Raw genomic sequence first — 19178 nt, 5'->3', positions numbered from 1 at the left:
TGAAATCCTGAAGGTGCTGGATATTGTTGGGGGTGCTATGATTAGCAAGCCTTTTCAACATTTTATGGAAAGCAGCAACATTACTTCTGGACTGCATTACAGATGAAGTGGTTCGTATGTTCAAAACACAGCAGGAAAATGTGTCTCATTTATAAAGGAATTCACAGTTCTTGACCTCCCTGGGAAAATCTGTATCAAGTTCTGGAAATAATTCTGCCCTGACCAAGTAAAACAAATCAGATCCTTCTTCTTGGAGGATACCAAAGCAGCCGTGGGACTTTGACACTATTGTCTAAGTGATGCATTGTGTACACGGGTTAATGTCTTTGAATGCCCTACACTATTCACAAATAAATTATCTAAATCAAATGTGACAAACATCAGAGAAATGATCTCTTGAGTCACACCAGTGGTACTAAAACAAATTAATGTAAAAAAGAAAAAAAAAACACAAATAAAAACTGTTTCATTTTTATGTGAAGTCCATTGGGATTTTTTTCTTCAGTGATACTTCTTCCTTATTGTGGCTACTGCTCCTTTTTGTGGCTATTTGTATATTTTTGTGGAGCTAGAAGCATTTCTTTCTTTGTTCTGGACATATTTTAGCTTATCTGCTACATGTTCTATATGATTTAAGTGCAGCATACAAATCTGTTATGGTTTGACTCAGAAAGCAGTGGCAGATGTATTCTCAGACATCATCATCTACTTGAGTTTTGGGGTTGTGGACAATATAACCATGAATCCTGGAAGATCATATGGGAGGTGATGCATTAGTTTGGACTCCCACAGCCAATGCCATGGGTCTATATTACTTCCTTGACAGCTTAGGTTGTCGAATGCTTAATGATCGACACCTAAGTGTCGAAGTTTAAAAATTGCGAACGGCTATATATGCAAATTTTTTCCTTGGGAAAGAATTTGCTAGGCCGTCCTGAAATAAAATTAACTTTTCAACCTAACTATAGTGTGGGGCTTCACCCCCACACCACCTGACATGTGGGGCTGTGCTCCTACACCCCCTAACAAAATATACCAACTCCGAGATCACTCTACATTTGGGAAAGGGCAAATCCCCGATAATGACCAAGAGAATTCTTTCCCGAGGAAAGAATTTGCTTATATGGCCGTTCGCGATTTTGAAACTTCGATGCTTAGATGTCAATCATTGAGCATTTGACAACCTATGCTGTTGAAGAAATAATATAGACCCAATGCCACATGATCCTTTGTCCATGTACTTTTACAGCAAGAGTGGCTTCTACATTTCCAATATAAAGCTGAACATACTAAAAATGCATGCCATGTTCATCAAAGTGTGCTCTTTGTCTCCTTTCTTTTTGGGGATTTTCAGTGACAGGATTTCAATGGTCAGCCAAAGTTTGCAGAATATCCAGTACTGAGTTATAAGAGCTGCTTCGCTGTTGTTTGCAGATGCTGTTGACCTTTTGGCCTGAAATGACTCTGCAGCATTTTATTTTTGTGTGTGAAACAGCTCAGCTAAAAATCAGCACCTCCAAATTAAACGTCATGGTTCTCTTCCATAAAATAGTGGAACACTCTCTGTAGATGACATGAGGCAGCCTCTTCAAATGGTGGAGTGTAGGTATCGAGGTTGATATGACTGATGTCTTGTTCATGAGTGATATGTGAAGGGACTGAGACATTGACCATAGGATTTATGTAGTGGTGGAAGTACTGAAAGCACTATACTGGACTGTGGCAGTGAAATGAGAGCTGAGATGTGGGCAAAACACTTAGGTTCTGAGTCAATCCATATTCCCACATCCTCACTTACAATCATTGGTCATGAGGATGACCAATGACCATAGGTCAAGAGGATGAGATGATGATAGTGCAGATATGAGCTTTCTGTTTTGCAGGGTTATTGGGCTCACCCTGTGACAGAGTGTAGATTTCCATAATACTGGGGGGGGGGGTTCTCAAAGTCCAGCCAATACTGTTCCAGATAGAGAGGAGGCTTAGTCACCAAGAAAGAATGCTCATACTGTCGTGCATTTGAAGAGTACATGGCACATCCTAGTGGGAAGAGTATCAAAGCCAAACCCAAAACATACTGGAGTGATTATCACTCTCAGTTTTCCTGAAAATACTAGGAAGTCCACAAATATAAGCTTGGAAAAGTTGCTAGTTATATGGAAGTCTGTTTTTCCCCTTCTCAGCTTATTGTACTGCAGCCCTCACCAGGATACATGGTTTAGAAAATAGCTGAATGATAATAAAACAAGTATGTATAACTCTGGATACAGCTGTCATCTTTGCTGCTTGCTTGTATAGTGGTTGAAGACAGGGCACATAGTACCCTTGAGCTGGACCAATATTTTGACCTCAGAATTTGTATTTTACAGCTTGCTGTACCAATGGCTTGTTTGTGGTAATTCTTGGCTGCATCTTTTTTCACCACTATGGTGGACAATATGGACAGTGACACAGCAGCTGTTTACTGTTTAATACCTGAAGTATAGGATTAACACACTTTATTCATTACCTGAGCAAGTGTACTGGTTAACATAACTTAAGCTGACATATAAAGGGGTCATTGCCATTATAAATAAAAATGTATCTAGTAAATCTAAAGAAAATCCGGAGAATGTAGACACATGTAGATTTTGGATTACTGGACTAGAAACAGTTGAACAACTTACAGAATAATGTGACAAGGATAAAGTACTAGATATTATGCAAATATGTATGTAATAGAGAAGCAGTAGACATGATGCACAAAAACGTACAGAAAATGAAAAAAAGAGAAGTAAGACTCGTGCAGGATTCCCTGATGCCAACTCTTTAAAAAAGCAGAAACAAGAAAAATGGATACTGCGGCTCAAGGAAAAGGTGGCTGTACATAATTAGTAAGTACATTCTTACATCATATCTTGCATGTGTCTTTCTTTTAATAAATTAAGCTAATTATACTACTGGTGCTGTGAGAGATCAACACAATTGTTTCAAGTTCTTTCTCCCAAGATGCTCCAGTAAATAACAAATATGATACCTCCTGAAGAAGCAGTAGTTAACTAACTTCTGTAAATCTGTCATGTTTAAGGCAGACGTAGAAAACATCACATGGAGTCCATGCATGCAACAGTGCTGTTGTCCTTAAATAATCATAGCTAATTTTAATTGACAATAAGGATGAGTAACTTACCTAAGCCAGCCCAGCAACATTATGGACAGATTTTCTTTCTTTTACTGTAGATCCATAGCGTCACAGGGACATTATCCATTTTAAGCACAAGTATTTAATCAGAAGTTGCCATAAATGCAATATAGTTTTATCCCCACTGCAAGTGTCTACAGAAGAGGAAAGGGGCATTCTATTCAAATTAAAGAAAATGTTTGAATGCAATCAGCAATGAAAGCTTGAACCAAACTCTGTTTTCCCATGGAGAACTACATCTCCTATGCTGGTGTGTCCTCCTTCCTTACAGATAAGAGAGGCGGGTTAGAATTATTATCCATATATGCAGTCTGTTACTATCAAAACAGAAGTGCATCACAACATTGAGTTGCATTAAATAATATCAAAATTATGTTGGTTACAAATTTCAAATAGTCCACGATCCTCTTCCATTTTTGATCCTTATTACAGCCAGTACTTCATTCTACTTGGACAGCCACAAGGCTTCTAAATATGTTTTGTGACACAGGACTACATGCTTGTAGGGTAAGATACTTTCTGAATGAGCCTTTCTTCAGTGCTACACAGAGGGCGATAACTTTGTGTAAGTACATTGCACTTAATGGATGTTTGTAATTCCATGCCTAAACATACTGATGCAAACCTTCTGTAATGGGCTGCTAATTGCCTAATTAGCATCTAGGTACAGTTCCAGCTGAGCAAGGGAGCAGAGGGTGGGAATGGGCCACTCAATTATCCCTTTCTAAAATGTGCACACAGCTGAAAAGGTTTTTACAGCACTTCACTGGATTTTTAAAATGGTTTTCAGTAGCTGTAACTAGGGATCGAGGGCTTTTATGCATGTATCAGAAAGGCACACAAGCAGAATTGATTGCATTTTAACTGTGCTGTACTGCTCAGATTAAAATCCTGCTTTAAGAAATAAATCAGTGTTAGATGAAGTCAACAGAAAATCATTACTTTCAGATAAAGAGTACAAGCATAATAGACTATACCACTTAAAAGAAGTTGCACAACAAACAGAAAATAATTTTAACAAATAATTCATTCATTTACAAAGGATAAAGTAAACAATAACAAAAATACAGGTAATAATGACAACAGTTTATAGATATAACTGAAACATGCAGGAAAATATACATTTCACAAACCTTAGATTGCAGCAGAAACAGAACACAGAAGTTTAAGGTTATCAACTGCCATGAGCCTCCTTTCTGAATACCAATACTTAATTCAGTCATCACTTTTATCCTGTTTCACAGAATAAGTCTTTTAATGAGACAGGAACCTGTTGAGTCCTTTTACTGAGGGACTTATGTTTAGTAGGTCTATTTGCGTATTTAAAATTCATATTAATGTCACCTGTTTTTATGTTTACAATTATTTTATATTATTTGGTACAAATGCTTTCAGAGTCATTACTGTGCTGGCATTAATTATAGATCTTAATATCATTGCCTATGCATATATGCATTTTTTGCTTAGTCAGATTTGACTTTATAGCTTTAATTTTTTCAGTAAATAAAATCAGAAAGAAGCTTGCCCTTACAGAGGAATTCTTAATACTGTATCATAGATATGGTCTTATCTTATAAGTTGATTGAGGATGAGTACCACACTAGATAGGTCATTGATTGGAGTCATCCTTTCCACTAGTCATGAGTAAGCAAGTGTTCAAGTTTTCACATGCTTGATCTGACATATGCTATAACATCACATAGTCATTTCCCATGGTCACTAGTTCAACATAGCCACTATTGAGCATGTTTCTGCAAATGAAGACATAAAAATGAATGTTTTCAACTAAACTGTTAGTATAGGACCATTATTGCCAGAAACTGAAAAAAAAACTTTTTTTTAATGTTGCCAGAAAGTTCTATACAATCCAAACCTGCCAGCATCAAAATAATTGCTTATTACTAATTTTAATTTTATTCTAATGCTAAATACCTTCATGGGGTCAGACATCCTGATGCAATTTTGTTTTCTTTTCATTTTTTTCATGGAAAGAGGTACACACCATAATATAGTATGAAGGTACAGCTTTTAAGATTACAACACCCAAGTCTCTCCTGACAGATCAAAATTTCATTCACTTAGAAATTAATGAGAAATGCTTTCAAGTTTGAGAATCCTCAAAAATAATATCAGTAACTGGCTTGCAGCTTTTATGCATTTGCTTTCTGCTACAAAAGATTCAGTAGGACTATGACCTCAGAAAATGAAAGTAATGCAGCTCTATATGACCCTATACAGTCAATGAGATGTGAATTTGGAGCCTAAATAAATTTATAACCTCAGTGGGAGTAAAATGACAAAAAAAAAAAAAAAAAAAAAAAGAAAGAAACAGCTAAAGGCAGAGCCAGATCCAGCAATAAGAAACTTAGACAGTTGCCTAGAGCCAGCTGGCTGAGGGCTGCCACAACATTTAATTTTTAATTAAACAAATAAAAATTACATTACTTTTTTACCCATCCATCTGGGCATCTTTAAGGGTATACTCTGTGTCCATTTACGCATGACACATGCACACAAAGTTAAACACTGGAGCTTCCTGACATTTTTGTGTGAATTTGACTGGAGAACTTGGCTGCCATTACAGACTTGGAACCGCTACCTGCAAGAGATGTGTTCCTGCAGTAGTGTGTGTGTGTGTGTGTGTGTGTGTGTGTGTGTGTGTGTGTGTGTGTGTGTGTGTGTGTGTGTGTATGAAATGCCCTACTTAGGGAGGGCAGGTTAGTTAATTAACTTAGTCTCAAATCCTGTAACCTGGTTACAGGAGACCATAGTGTGAATCCTCTACATCAACTACCAGACTGATTAGCAGGGGTACATTTTGAAAGAATGTGAGTTTCAGTGCATTTTCATGGAATTGTGAGCTTCAAGGGAAGAGAGGTTTACTATTGCTCTTGAAAAGTTTGTTTTCAATGTTCAACTGTTTTGTTTATGGCCATCAGTGTTTGAGCTATAGAATTTGGAAGTAGTGTTAGTAACATGACAGGTAGCATACTTGCTTTTGGTGCAGAAGGCAAAAACCATACATCAAAAGCTCAGAATTCATCCCCCCTGGCTTTGCATGCCTGCACAGAAACAGGCCCCATAAAAAGATGGTAGGGTAGCATTGATCTACCCCAACACCTTCAATATGGTCTCATACAACTCATCCATACCTAACTTCTCTGCAGCAGAAATCTTAATAGCCTTCCTAAAAATTAATGAAAATAAAAACCTCTGTATCATTGTCCTGTATATTACCCCTGGCAATAATATTCCCATACTAGAAGAACTCCTAGCTTGGACATCAAACAACATAACTACAGAAACAATAATTCTTGACAATGTTAATATTAATTGGATAGATTTCTCAAAGCAACACTCGCCCACAAACATCACCCTATATAACTACAGCCAGCTAATCACTGATATTACCAGACCCAGCAAAAACAACAGCTGTGGGACAATCTTAGATTGGATCGTGGTCTCTGACCCCAATAAAATAGTCTCGCACCTCTCAGGCTAAAACATGTAAAAGCTAGTCACACCCCATGGCTCACTACAGCAACCAAACAGAACATGGCCACCAGAGACAAAGCCGGGAAGCTTTTGAAAAAGCATAAAAAATGCTCTGACCTTATAACCTACAAACATCTTCACACCCAAGTTTAGCGCATAGTTATTACGGATAAAAAAGAATACTATCAAACTTTACAAAACCAACACAAACAAAATCCAAAACACTTCTGGAGCTCAATCAACAGCCTGCTACACCCAGGGTAAAACAATAACCCCTGTCCAAATCCAGAAAAAAAACGTTGAAATAGCCACACTCTTCAACACATATTTTATAAACATCATAGCCAATCTCATCACCAACTTCCCTCAAAATCATCCTAACCCATCAGACCCTCCAACTACAAATACCTTCTCTCCCCACTCACATAACTTCTCTCTAGCACCTATCCCTACTGCCACAGTAAAGAAAGTACTTCTGAAATTAAAACTATGCACTAATGCCCCTGACAACCCACTCCCAGAATTCCTTCAAAAAGCAACAAATTCATTGCCTGCCCTGTCAGCTTACTTCTTAATGGGTCCATTCAAGAGTCTTATGTTCTCACCATTTGGAAAAAAAAAAACATTTATCCTCCCACTGCACAAAGGCGGAAACAACACATACATCTCCAACTTTCACCCACTGCCATTCTCTCTCCTATCTCAACGATCCTCAAAAAATGTATTCACAGTCAATTCCTTAACTATCTACTTAACAATAACCTACTGACAGCAACACAGCTGGTTTTAGACCTGGACATAGCACTGCTACAGCTCTTATATCCTTCTGTGACTCAGTCAATTGGGCTCAAGATGCTGGGAAGCTTGTCGCCTCTCTATTTCTTGATCTTTCCAAACCCTTTGATACTATCTTGTATCCAACTTAGGAATTTCTCCCTGTACCCTACACTGGTTTTCTAACTACCTCAGAAACAATTAACAAGCTACTAAGTGGCAACACTCTATCTCGCCTTTCCTCAACACCACTACTGGTGTTCCCAAAGGATCCGATTTAGGGCCTCTGCTATTCAACATTTTCATCAATGACTTCCACCCTACTTTCACTCAAGGCACAGTCATCCAATATGCAGATGATTCTATTGTCATCTGCACTGCCAGTTCTTCACCCAAATTCCTGAAACTTACCCAGTCAGCTTTCAGCTCCACCAAAATACGAATGGCTAACAACCACCTTGCCTTAAACCCTAAGAAAACTAAACTTGCGCTATTCACCCCTAAGAAGACCATTACTATAAACAAAGACTGTTTTTCTATTCTCTCCCAAGATAACATTACCATTGAGGTTGTCACACATACTAAACTTCTAGGTGTCACCATAGATGAACACCTAGCTTTCAACATGCATATTCACAGCAACATTAAAAAAGCACACCAGAAATTGGGCATGCTATACTGACACAAAACATTCTTCAATTACTCCTCAAGACTAGCCCTTGCCTCCTCCTTCCTGCTCCCCTCTTTTCTTTACAGTGCTCCTCAATTTACCAACATACAGGCCAGTCTTAAATCCAAACTCATTTATGCTATAACAAAATTACAAAATTTGTCGCTGATGCACGACACTTATCTCACCACTGTGCCTCTCTTCAGTTAATAAACTGGCTAGAACTGCCTCAACATCTTACATATATACAACTGACAACTGCTCACAAACTAATATTCTACCTTCCAGCTGCCCTGCCCTTTCTTCTCTATTTATACTATACCACCTAATAGATTTCTCTGCTCTGAAAAGCAAATGCAAGTAGAAAAAAACAAACCTCTCCGCTGGTCAAATGCTCCACTCATTTTCCACTTCCAGACTATGGAACTCTCTCCCACTTTCACTTAGAATTTAGATCCACTAGCAACCCATCTTTCTTCAAAAAATCTTTGAGACATCTTTCCTCCCAGTGGCTATGCTCACGTGCTAGTTCCTCACAACCTATAACCTGACTTTGCCTCTCTCCTACTACTACTCCCACCTTTCCTACCTCTATCCTATATTACTTTCTAAAACTTCACCTTTATCCCTGGATGATAATCTATTTTTGTACCTATGTATACATGTACTATTAGTAGATATATTTATGTACAGCTGCGTTGCCTTCTTTCTTTGTCAAAAACTTTGTTTACTGTTTAAAACTTGTTGCATTTGCCTATTACATTTTTATCGAATTGTATGTATTGTATAAATCATTGTGATGCTTTTCTCCCTGAGCCTCCACTGAAAATGGGTACTTTATGGCCCAGCGACATTCCTGATAAACAAATGCAAATAAATAAATAAAATGTAGATGGATTGCTGATACAGTGGTACACTTTAAGGGGGATGGGGTGCTGCACTCCTTGCGTCCTCCTTTGGGTGTGATGCCTAGTAACTATGAACCTGATGACAGTTTGCCAGTCACTCCCTATTGCAATATTAGCAGCTTACCATTTTTTTAATGTAACATAAGCAATTTATTCTTCAAAGGCAGCAGGCACTGAATTTGTAGATGAAACACTAAAATGTAAAGTCGTTTGCTATTTGCAACCTCTTCATTAGTTGCAGGTCCCTTTAATGTGGAATTATTCCGATGACTTATTTCTGCAGAGATTTTGCATATTGACTGATATTAGTGGACTGTAATGACAGAAGTTTGATTGGCCTTTTATGGTTGAAATGCTATGAAATTGGTAGTTTTGTCATTATTAGTTCATACATTTTTGTTTCATTGCTTAATGGAAAAGTGTTCAAAACTACAAATTTAAAACACACTAATGTGTGGTGCTGTATTATATAAGGAATATAATTTAATACAATCAGAAAGGTGAATCAAAGGACACATGTATGTATGCATGTTCCTAAAAATGTGTGCATGGGGCCTATGGTTTGAAAATAGCTCAAAGGTAGACTTAATCCACCACTGGCCAGATGCATTTTCTTTGAGTGTGGGTTTCAATGAATGTGAGTTTCAATGGCAGAGAAGTTTACTATTCACATTAAATCTGTTTTCATTGTGAGACTGTATTGTTTTCTTTAGCAAATAACTATTAGTGTTTATGCTATAAAATATAAAATACAAGTTTTAAATGAAATCCAGATCTGTAATAATTGTAGAAATAAAGAATAAAATAGTATGCAAAGTGACAGGTTTGAAAAGTGTTTATTCTGAGGAGAAATAGCCAAGTAATGGGATATCAGAATGGCTATGGAGGACCCTTCCTAGGGCCCCATTTCACCATTATCTAGATCTGACTAAAGGTACATTGCTCTGTGTGTTTGCACATTTTCATTGGCAAAAATAAGTAAATAAATAAATACAATGTGATATGTAAAATTCCTAAAGAAAATATCACACAATTTTATTCAGCCTCACATTATGTGCAGAGAGGAAGCTTACAGGGATAGAAATGCTGCAGAAGAAAAATAATTGCAGTCATGCTTTTTAACGGTGCATTGTCCTTTAACTAATATGCAAGTATGTACCTGCCCAACATAAAGCAATTCCAGCAACAGGGCCTGAACACAGTAGACACAAGAAGTTGAGAGGAAGATAAATCTGACTCATCAAAGAGGATCCTCTCTGTATATCAACAGTTGTGCTAAGAATATACCTCGTATTTAGCATTAAAACTCTGCTTAATAAAGCCCTATTTGAGTTGAATACCAAGCAGTAAACCACCAGGTTAAAAGAAGCCACAGCACCATACAAGACAGAACTCAGAAGAAGCAGTTCTGCTAAAAGTCCGATTCCTAGACTCATCCTTGAAAGAGTAATGCTTAGTGAAGGAATGTACTGAAGATCAGTTGGCTATAGCATAGATATGGACAACACAGTCCTTTTCAAAACAAATACAGGAGGGTAGCAACTCCTCCAGAGAGACACCATTGACTGCAGCATTTGTCAACACATACCTGATGGCAGGGATGTAGCCCAGATTTTCAAATTTGTACTCCAAGCACACGGAACACTTATAAACAGCAAACTTTAACTTTAACAAACACTGTCCATTTTTTTTTCACACTCCTAAACTTATACACATCAGTCTGTACATTTGGGACATACATTCTCATTTCCACACTCACCCGTTCATCTCAGGTGTATAATCACAGGCTCCACCACTCAAAACAGGAGTTGGAAATGCTATATTGCCCCCCACCATAACACCCCCATCCCCATTATATTGTCCATTCACCCCTACATCCTGCTGTCCCAGCCATTAAAACCCTCACAATGCTGCTGTCTCCCTTCTCACCTCTGGTAAATGCACATTAGGAAGCTAATCATTTCTATCATGAAACAATAAAATGAAAATGGTCATTTCAGTCTAAATGTGCATCCGTTTTGGGTGGAAATGCACATAAGGTAGCCTCCCATTTACATTATGTCAGATTTTATCCAGGTAGAGCTGCACATATGTGGCTACTCATGAGTGCCTTTTAATACAGTATGGGACATCTCCTACATGACTAGCAAACAACTACTCATGTGAATTACTTTTAGTAGTACTGTTGCAATGTGACAACCCATGGCACTGCATCATGACAAGCCATAGTACCACATCAAAGCAGCAAGTCACACAGATGTCAGCTTATACAACAAAACTATACCAGGCATAGACACACACCAGCACATTATCAAAGCTCTCCAAACTGCCAGCAAACATCAGGGAACTATGCCAGGCAATTTCAAGTGTCATATGTGAAACAAACACACTAGATTTCCACAATCACATCCACTGTTCTCCTATCAGTTATTTTGTTTCACTTAAAATTGTTAAAATAAATATGCATAGACATACATATTTTCCCAACTATCCTTGGCCACATTCTATTATTTAGAAACACATTCAATAAACATCTGCAATAACTGCATTATTTGGAAACACATTTCCACAATTTTCTCTCAACTGTTTACTCTCTCTCAGAAAACAAAAAATTCAGTTCTTACTAAAATTTCAAAACATAACACATCTGTGATGTCCCCACTCTGAGCCAGTAATCAAGAAGCCTGAATCCTCAACACTGACACTGGAGAGGAACATTCACTTGGAACAAAAATGGAAACAACCTGTATTTCCAGATGCAGCTCTCTGCATCAAGCACAATTTTCCTTTAGAGCACACAGTGAAAACAGTAAGTCCAGTGTCTGGATTTCTCTATCTGTCTCCTTTCAGGTCCCCAGTAATACTCCCCACTGGCATAGCTATAGAGGTTAGACCTCAGCCAAGTGTCCAAGCCAGGTTCTCCACCACTATCTCTGTGAAACCACTACTTCGTGAAATTGCTCCAAGCAGCTGACATACACTTTTTGAGATTTAGTTTCACACACACACACACACACACACACACACACACACACACACACACACACACACACACACACACACACACACACACACACACACACACACACACACACACCTGGGAAAGGCTGGCACAGATTTACTAGCTATACTCCCTTCTGCCCAGCCTATAAGGAAGTTACACCACCACCAGACATTCCAAAGCAAGCTACTCTAAGGCTCTTGCAAAGGTACCCAGTTATACTGAGTCAAATTAATATTAATACAAATGGTAATATTGACCATACAGCAAGGCATTCAGGAGTGGTAGCAGTGTCACTGAATAATTATAAATACTCTCGAAGGTTAAAATATTCTCTAAATGACTAGCCACAATGAAAAGATTCACTATATTTAATAATAAATAAGAAAACAACATGAAAATACTAAATATCTATTTACAATAAACAGAGTTTCATTTACAGGAAATATCAAAATAACACAGATGAACAGATTCACACAGATACAGAAAAACAGTACTTAACTAATATCACTATATTTTCCTGAATGATCTAAAGAATTACTATTCCCTGGTCACTTACTAGATCAAGGCAAGATGAATTAGGTGAGGGGTCCTTCCTTGTCAGTTTCCAAGAACAGAAATCAATGAGACTTTAGTCTTACCTAGTAATAAAATATCATTTTAGTGACAGATTACAAAATGACATCACATACATCTGGTCATCTGACTTCTGGTTCCCATGCTACCCCCTTAGCTAAAATCAGTCAGGATTTAGCACATATGTGTCAATAATACACACACACACACACACACACGCCCACACGCACACACGCACACACACACCCACACACCCACACACACACACACACACACACACACACACACACACACACACACACACACACACATACATGCTAAGATCTGCTGCATCTCCTGGAAGTCAAAAACAATTTCAAACCTCCACCCTTCCAGAGTAGCAATTAGTTCACCCCAAAGTCAATGCAGAAAGCTTCTTAGTCCAGATTTTTTGTTTCTGGCTGCATTGAGAACTATAAGATACAATCTTTATGGACTAAGCCAGGTAATTTAATTTCAAACTATTTTCAAAGTTAGCTGGAATTTTGTAAATAACTATATGTCATTTGTATATCAAACTAATTTGTACAGATGCTTGTGTTGAAAAATGTATTTATAATGCTGCTTGTGTTAGCTAGGCAGAAGGCAGGGGCACAAATTGTACCATGTTAACATGATGAAACCTTACCATGATAGAGGGGCCCTTGTGCTAAGTATCTGCAGTGGACTAGCATATTTCTTTTTCTCTCCAGCAGAGCACACTGATGGTACATTTTTAACACAAGTAGCTTTAGAAATACATTTTTCAACACAAGCATCTGTACAAATCAGTTTAATATACAAATTATATATAATTCTTTACAAAATTCCAGCTAGCTGTGTGGCATATGTTACACATCCACTGTCCTATTTCTCCTGGCATACCTGGCAATACCTCACATTGTCACATCTCTCCCCCTTTGAAGACTCAAGCTAGTTTTTCAAGTGGCCCTTGAGAAACATTGCTTTAGAGGAATGTGCCTGTCCAGGAATACCTTAACCCATGCCCTGTCTTGGGAACCCATCTGCATTGGCACTGCTAGTGGTGCACTGTCATGTCATATGCCTGCAGCCATAGGATCCACCTTTGTAACCTGACATTTTGTTGGCTGGCTCGATGAAGCCATAGATCCCCCTCAGACTCCTTCTGCCATCCATTGCAGATACTTAGCACAAGGGCCTCTCTTTCATGTTAAGGTTTCATCATGTTAACATGGTACAATGTGTGCCTCTGCCTCCTGCCTAGCAGTTCTACCATGTAATTAACATCACTGACCTTCCTTGCCACTTTGAAGGGCCCCTCCCATGCTGCCTGCAGCTTATTGTGTATGAAAAGGATGAGAACCATAACCTCTTGTCCCACAGAATACTCTCATGCCTTCCTGTCATAACAGACCATTTCCTGCTACTGGGCTCCTACCAGATTCTCCTGGGCCAAGCCCATGAGCTCCCTAAGCTTTGTCCTGAGGTTTAGGACATATACCACAATAGACTCCTTGTGGGATTCACACTCACTCACCCACTTATCATGAATCAAATCTAAAGGACCCCTCACCCTATGCCCATACAGGAACTCAAAGGATGAAAAACCGTTAGATTCCTTGGATACTTCTCTGCATGCAAAGAGCAGATGGGGCAAATATTTGTCCCACTCTTTCTTAAACTTGTCTGCAAATGCCCGTACCATGGTCTTTAGTGTAGAGTTTAACCTCTCCACAAGACCAGTAGTCTGGGGATGGTAGGGGGTGGCATTTAGGTGCTTCACCCCACAGTGCTCCCACAAACAAGCTAGCATGTCTGACTTGAAATTGGCATCTCTGTCAGTCAGTATTTCTCTTGGGGAAACCTACCTTGCTGAAAATCTCTAGCAAAGCATTTGCCACCTTTTCTGCTTCAATGGAGGACAGAGTCACTGCCTCAGGGTATCTAGTAGCATAATTTACTACCACCAGGATATATTTCTCCCCTGTGGAACTTGAGGTACTCAGAGGCCCCACAATATCCATAGCTACCCTCTGAAAAGGCTCCTCAATCACTGGCAAAGGCATCAAAGGAGCTTTGACCTTGTCTCCTGCCTTGCCTACTTTTTGGTATGCTTACAGGTCATGCAGTACCATGTTACATCCCTTGCAATCCCAGTCCAATAAAAGTTCTGCATAATATGTCTCTTGTTATACTTTATGCCCATATGACCTGCAAAAGGAATTTCATGGGCTATGGCTAGAAATACCACATGGTAGGCTCTAGGCACAGCCAACTGCTGCATTACCTCACCCTCTAGCCCTCCCTCAGGGGTCCACTCTTTATACAGTAACCCTTTGTTCCAGTATACAGACTCCCCTTTTCCTTGAGAATCAGGTGCCTCCCCAGCCACCTCCCTCAAGCCTCATAGTGTAGGGTCTGAGAACTGAGCCTGTATCAACTCTATCTTTGTAGCTCTTTCCAGCGCCCCTTCCAAAGGAAGTCTGGTATCCTCGGATAGGAGTGCCTTCCTGTCAGCCTGGATACTACCACTCAGCTCTGCCCTTGCAGTCACTCCGTCCAAGGGAATATCAGCACCTACCAGAAGCTGTGGCTCATCTTCAGGTTTGCTGCTACAGGGTAGCTCCCTCCCTGAAATATACACCTCACCAGCCCTGGCTTCAAGTGTGAAGGTCTGTCTGGGCCCCCCCGCCCCCCAGGCTACTAGATCCACATGCCTGTCTCCAATCTTGACTGCATGTAACTGCATGAACACAAGGTACCACATTATCAAAATCATTCCCTATCAAGACATCTGCAGGGATATCCTCAAACACACCTACTTGCCTGCTTTGTTTTCCATCCTCCCAGTCAAGGTGAACCTTGGCCAAAGGCATTTGGAATGGGGATCCATCCTAAAGCTCTGACTGGAGTGGACTGCCCAAGCATGTACTGCTCCTCTTTAACCACTGCAGGCTTCACAATGGTTATGTCAGAGGATGTACCTCTCTTAGCAGTGGCCTGTTTTCCATCCACTAATATAGAATCTAACCCCTGGTGATAGTTTGTTACCCCTGTTATCTCCACACAACTTACCACTGGCATACTATTATTCCCACTTGGTGGCTCCCTCCACCTTTTGTTCCCCACCTTGCCTCCATGGACATCTATAGGATACCCTCTCCTCCTCCCAACAAATTCCAACACATGTGAGAGATGCAACCATATAGCCAAACTGGAGGCTAAGCTCTGTCAACTCAGTACTGGCATAACCAGTCAGGAGGAGAAGGAAACCACACTCACTACAATTCCAGTCTCACATAGACCTACCACAACAGCAAACCAAACACATAATCACACAAAAACATACTCGGAGGCTCTAAATAAAGATCTGCCTAAGCAGCAGAGACCCAAGCAACCGATACCCCAAAACAAAACACGTGCAACACATATCTCACAAAGCCAGTGTGCCGAACAGTCACAGCCCTTAAGACTAAACAACACACCTGATACACTTGTAATAGGTGACTCTATCATCAGGCACACTGACATCCCGCTCACCAGGCTGAACAAGGAGAGGGTCACGGTGAGCAGCCTGTCAGGCACTAGGATCCGCTACATAACACAAGCACTCAGGTCACTCCAAGGCAAGTACAAATATGACTCAGTCATTGTCCATGCTGGTGTGAATGACCTGAGACGTACCTCCCTGGACTACATGAAAAGAGACATAAAGGAGCTCTCTGAGCATATAGCCCAGGCCGGTATGACCCTGACCTTTGTAGCATCTTACCCTCACCAAGAATGATGCCACAATATGAAGACAAGATGATCAATTTCAACAATTGGCTTAAGTACTGGTGTCATTCAAAGGGGATCCAATGCCTGTCAGCTTGGGATGATATGCTCAACAAGCCACGATGCTTCACTAGGGACGGCTTGCACCTGTCACCCCTGGGCTTTCGGATATTGGCAAAGGCTCTTGCTAACCCATAGTGCCTTTTTAGGCAAGGCTCAAAAGACAAACCCACCTCCATAGGTATCACAAGGGATAAGAAACTAAGAGTAATGCTACTCAACGCCAGAAGTCTAAACCTCAAGATGCACACACTCAAACTCTCCTTAGCATGGAGAACATCGATATCTGTGCAGTAACAGAAACCTGGTTCAGGGCTCCGAGTGCACCCCAGCACTACCAGGTTATACCTCATACCATGCTTTTCGCCCCAAAACTTGGACCAAACCACAAAAGGAGGGGAGTATCAATATTCATCAAAGATACCCACACCTCCAGGTTGGTGGCAAAGCACGAAGCATCAGAGACTATCCATGTGCAACTAACAGTGGGTAAAACTGCCTTCCAGTTTATAGCCTGCTACAGACCACCCTCCCAAACCCAGGAACCCCACTCGGCCTTTCTGAGAACACTGGAAAATATGAAGGTCTCTCCAAACACCATTATATTGGGCGACTTCAACTACCCAAACATAGACTGGGAGCATTACTCTAGCTCCAACACCCTAGCCCAAAGGTTCCTAGAATTTATAAACTCAAATGCTATGGAACAACTTGTTACCACTCCCACAAGAGGGAAAACATACTGGACCTGATCATCACCAACATGGGGACTCTATGCTCCAGACCAGAAGTGTATCCCTCACTGGTAAGATCAGACCATAAACTAATCTCACTGGATATTCACATCCCGACCCCACCCCTGCCCAGAAAACCACAGTGAAAAACTTCTCTAAAGCAAATTTCACACTCCTCAAAACCGAGGTGGAATCCTTCAAAGCCCCGGGCCTGTGGAAAATACGGCCCAGACCGCAGAATCCTTTATAAACGCATTCTATGAACACCTTCAGGAATGCATGGATCATGCGATCCCAAATAAAACCAAGACCCAATCCTCCAAAGGCAGACGTCCTGTCTGGTGGACCCCAGCCATAAACAAACTATACAATAGAAGGAGGAAGCTACTAAATGATAGAGCAAAACCCCGAAAAGGGAAGGCATCACTGATCAGTATTAGCAAAAAACTACGGGCACTCATAAAATTGTCTAAGGCCAGCTTCAAGAGAAATATTGCACAGGACACTAAGGATAATCACAAGGCTTTCTTTAGTTATGTTAGGAACCTGGGTGGTAATTCCCAGATATGCTCAGAATTAGTCCAAAATTACAAAAAATACACCGAACCCACAGACATTGCCAACATCCTAGCTGACAGGTTCAGTGCAAACTTCTCCCACCCCACCCCCAAAAGGGCAAATATCTATCCCAGCAGAGTGCTGCCCCCCCTGACATCTCAGATGCTCAGGTAAGAGCCGCCCTCTCCAAAGCAAAAACACAGCATCAATGGGACCAGACGGTGTCCCGGGCTGCGTCCTACATGAACTCCAAGAAGAGCTAAACCCAAACATAAAACTACTGTTCAATCTCAGCCTTACTACAGGATATGTGCCCAAAGAGTGGCGTACAGCAACAGTGGTCCCTCTCCATAAAGGTGGTGCCTCAACGGATCCTGGAAACTATCGCCCCATAAGCCTGACTAGCTTGGTCTGCAAATCTATAGAAAGGATCATCATGGACCTCATAAATAAAGATATTGGGGACCTACAGACACTGGATCCTACCCAGTTTGGCTTTGTTAAGGGCAGATCCTGCCTCTTAAACCTGGTTGATTTCTTTGAAACAGTCACCAAGGCCATTGACGAGGGGAAGGTGGTCCACACAGCCTACCTGGACCTCGCAAAAGCCTTCGATACAATACCCCACTCGGGCATTATAGATAAGCTCACCAGCTTAAATATAAACCTCTATGTCACTAGATGGATTGCAAACTGGCTCAAGGACAGAACCCACATGGTTAGAATTGCTGGAGCCATGTCAGACTCCAAACCAGTTACAAGTGGTGTCCCACAAGGCTCAGTCCTGGGACCTCTCTTGTTTGGTATATATTTCGGAGGTACAGGCCAACACGGAAGGACTGTGGCTGACCAAGTTCGCAGATGACTGCAAACTGGGCACCATAATCGACTCTCCAGCCGACACAAGCATCCTCCAACAGGGCCTCATAGAAACAGACAACTGGTGCCAGAGCCATGGCCTCAAGCTAAATGCCAAAAAGTGTATAGTCATCCCTTTGGCAAAACAATGTGCCACAAATTACCACATAGGTGGTAATCCATTAAGTACAGAAGTAATTAGGGACCTGGGGACCCAAGTTGATAGCAATCTCTCATTTGACAACCACGTGGCCAAAGTGATTAGAAAAACATTTTATATAGCCCACCTAATCATGAAGGGATTCACATCTAGATCAGGGAGGTCATTGCCTCTTTACTCATCCCTCATCAGGCCCATAATTGAGTACAATGCCCTTTGGGATGTACCTTACCAGACACCTGCAGCAACTGGAAAGACCCCAAAAGTACCTCACCAAGAGGATCAAAGGGCTCAAACAGATGCCATATGCTGCCTGGTTAAAGAAACTCCAGCTCTACTCAGTGGCATACCGCCTGTTCAGAGGTGATCTGTGCCTGACGTATAAAGCCATGTCCAACCCGGAATTAATGGACATGCTGCACCTCA

Source organism: Protopterus annectens, chromosome 12.part0, assembly GCF_019279795.1.
Source record: "Protopterus annectens isolate FY-2018-M chromosome 12.part0, PAN1.0, whole genome shotgun sequence".
Taxonomy (NCBI): domain Eukaryota; kingdom Metazoa; phylum Chordata; order Ceratodontiformes; family Protopteridae; genus Protopterus; species Protopterus annectens.
The sequence above is the reverse complement of the archived record's forward strand: the minus strand, read 5'-3'. Positions refer to the sequence as shown.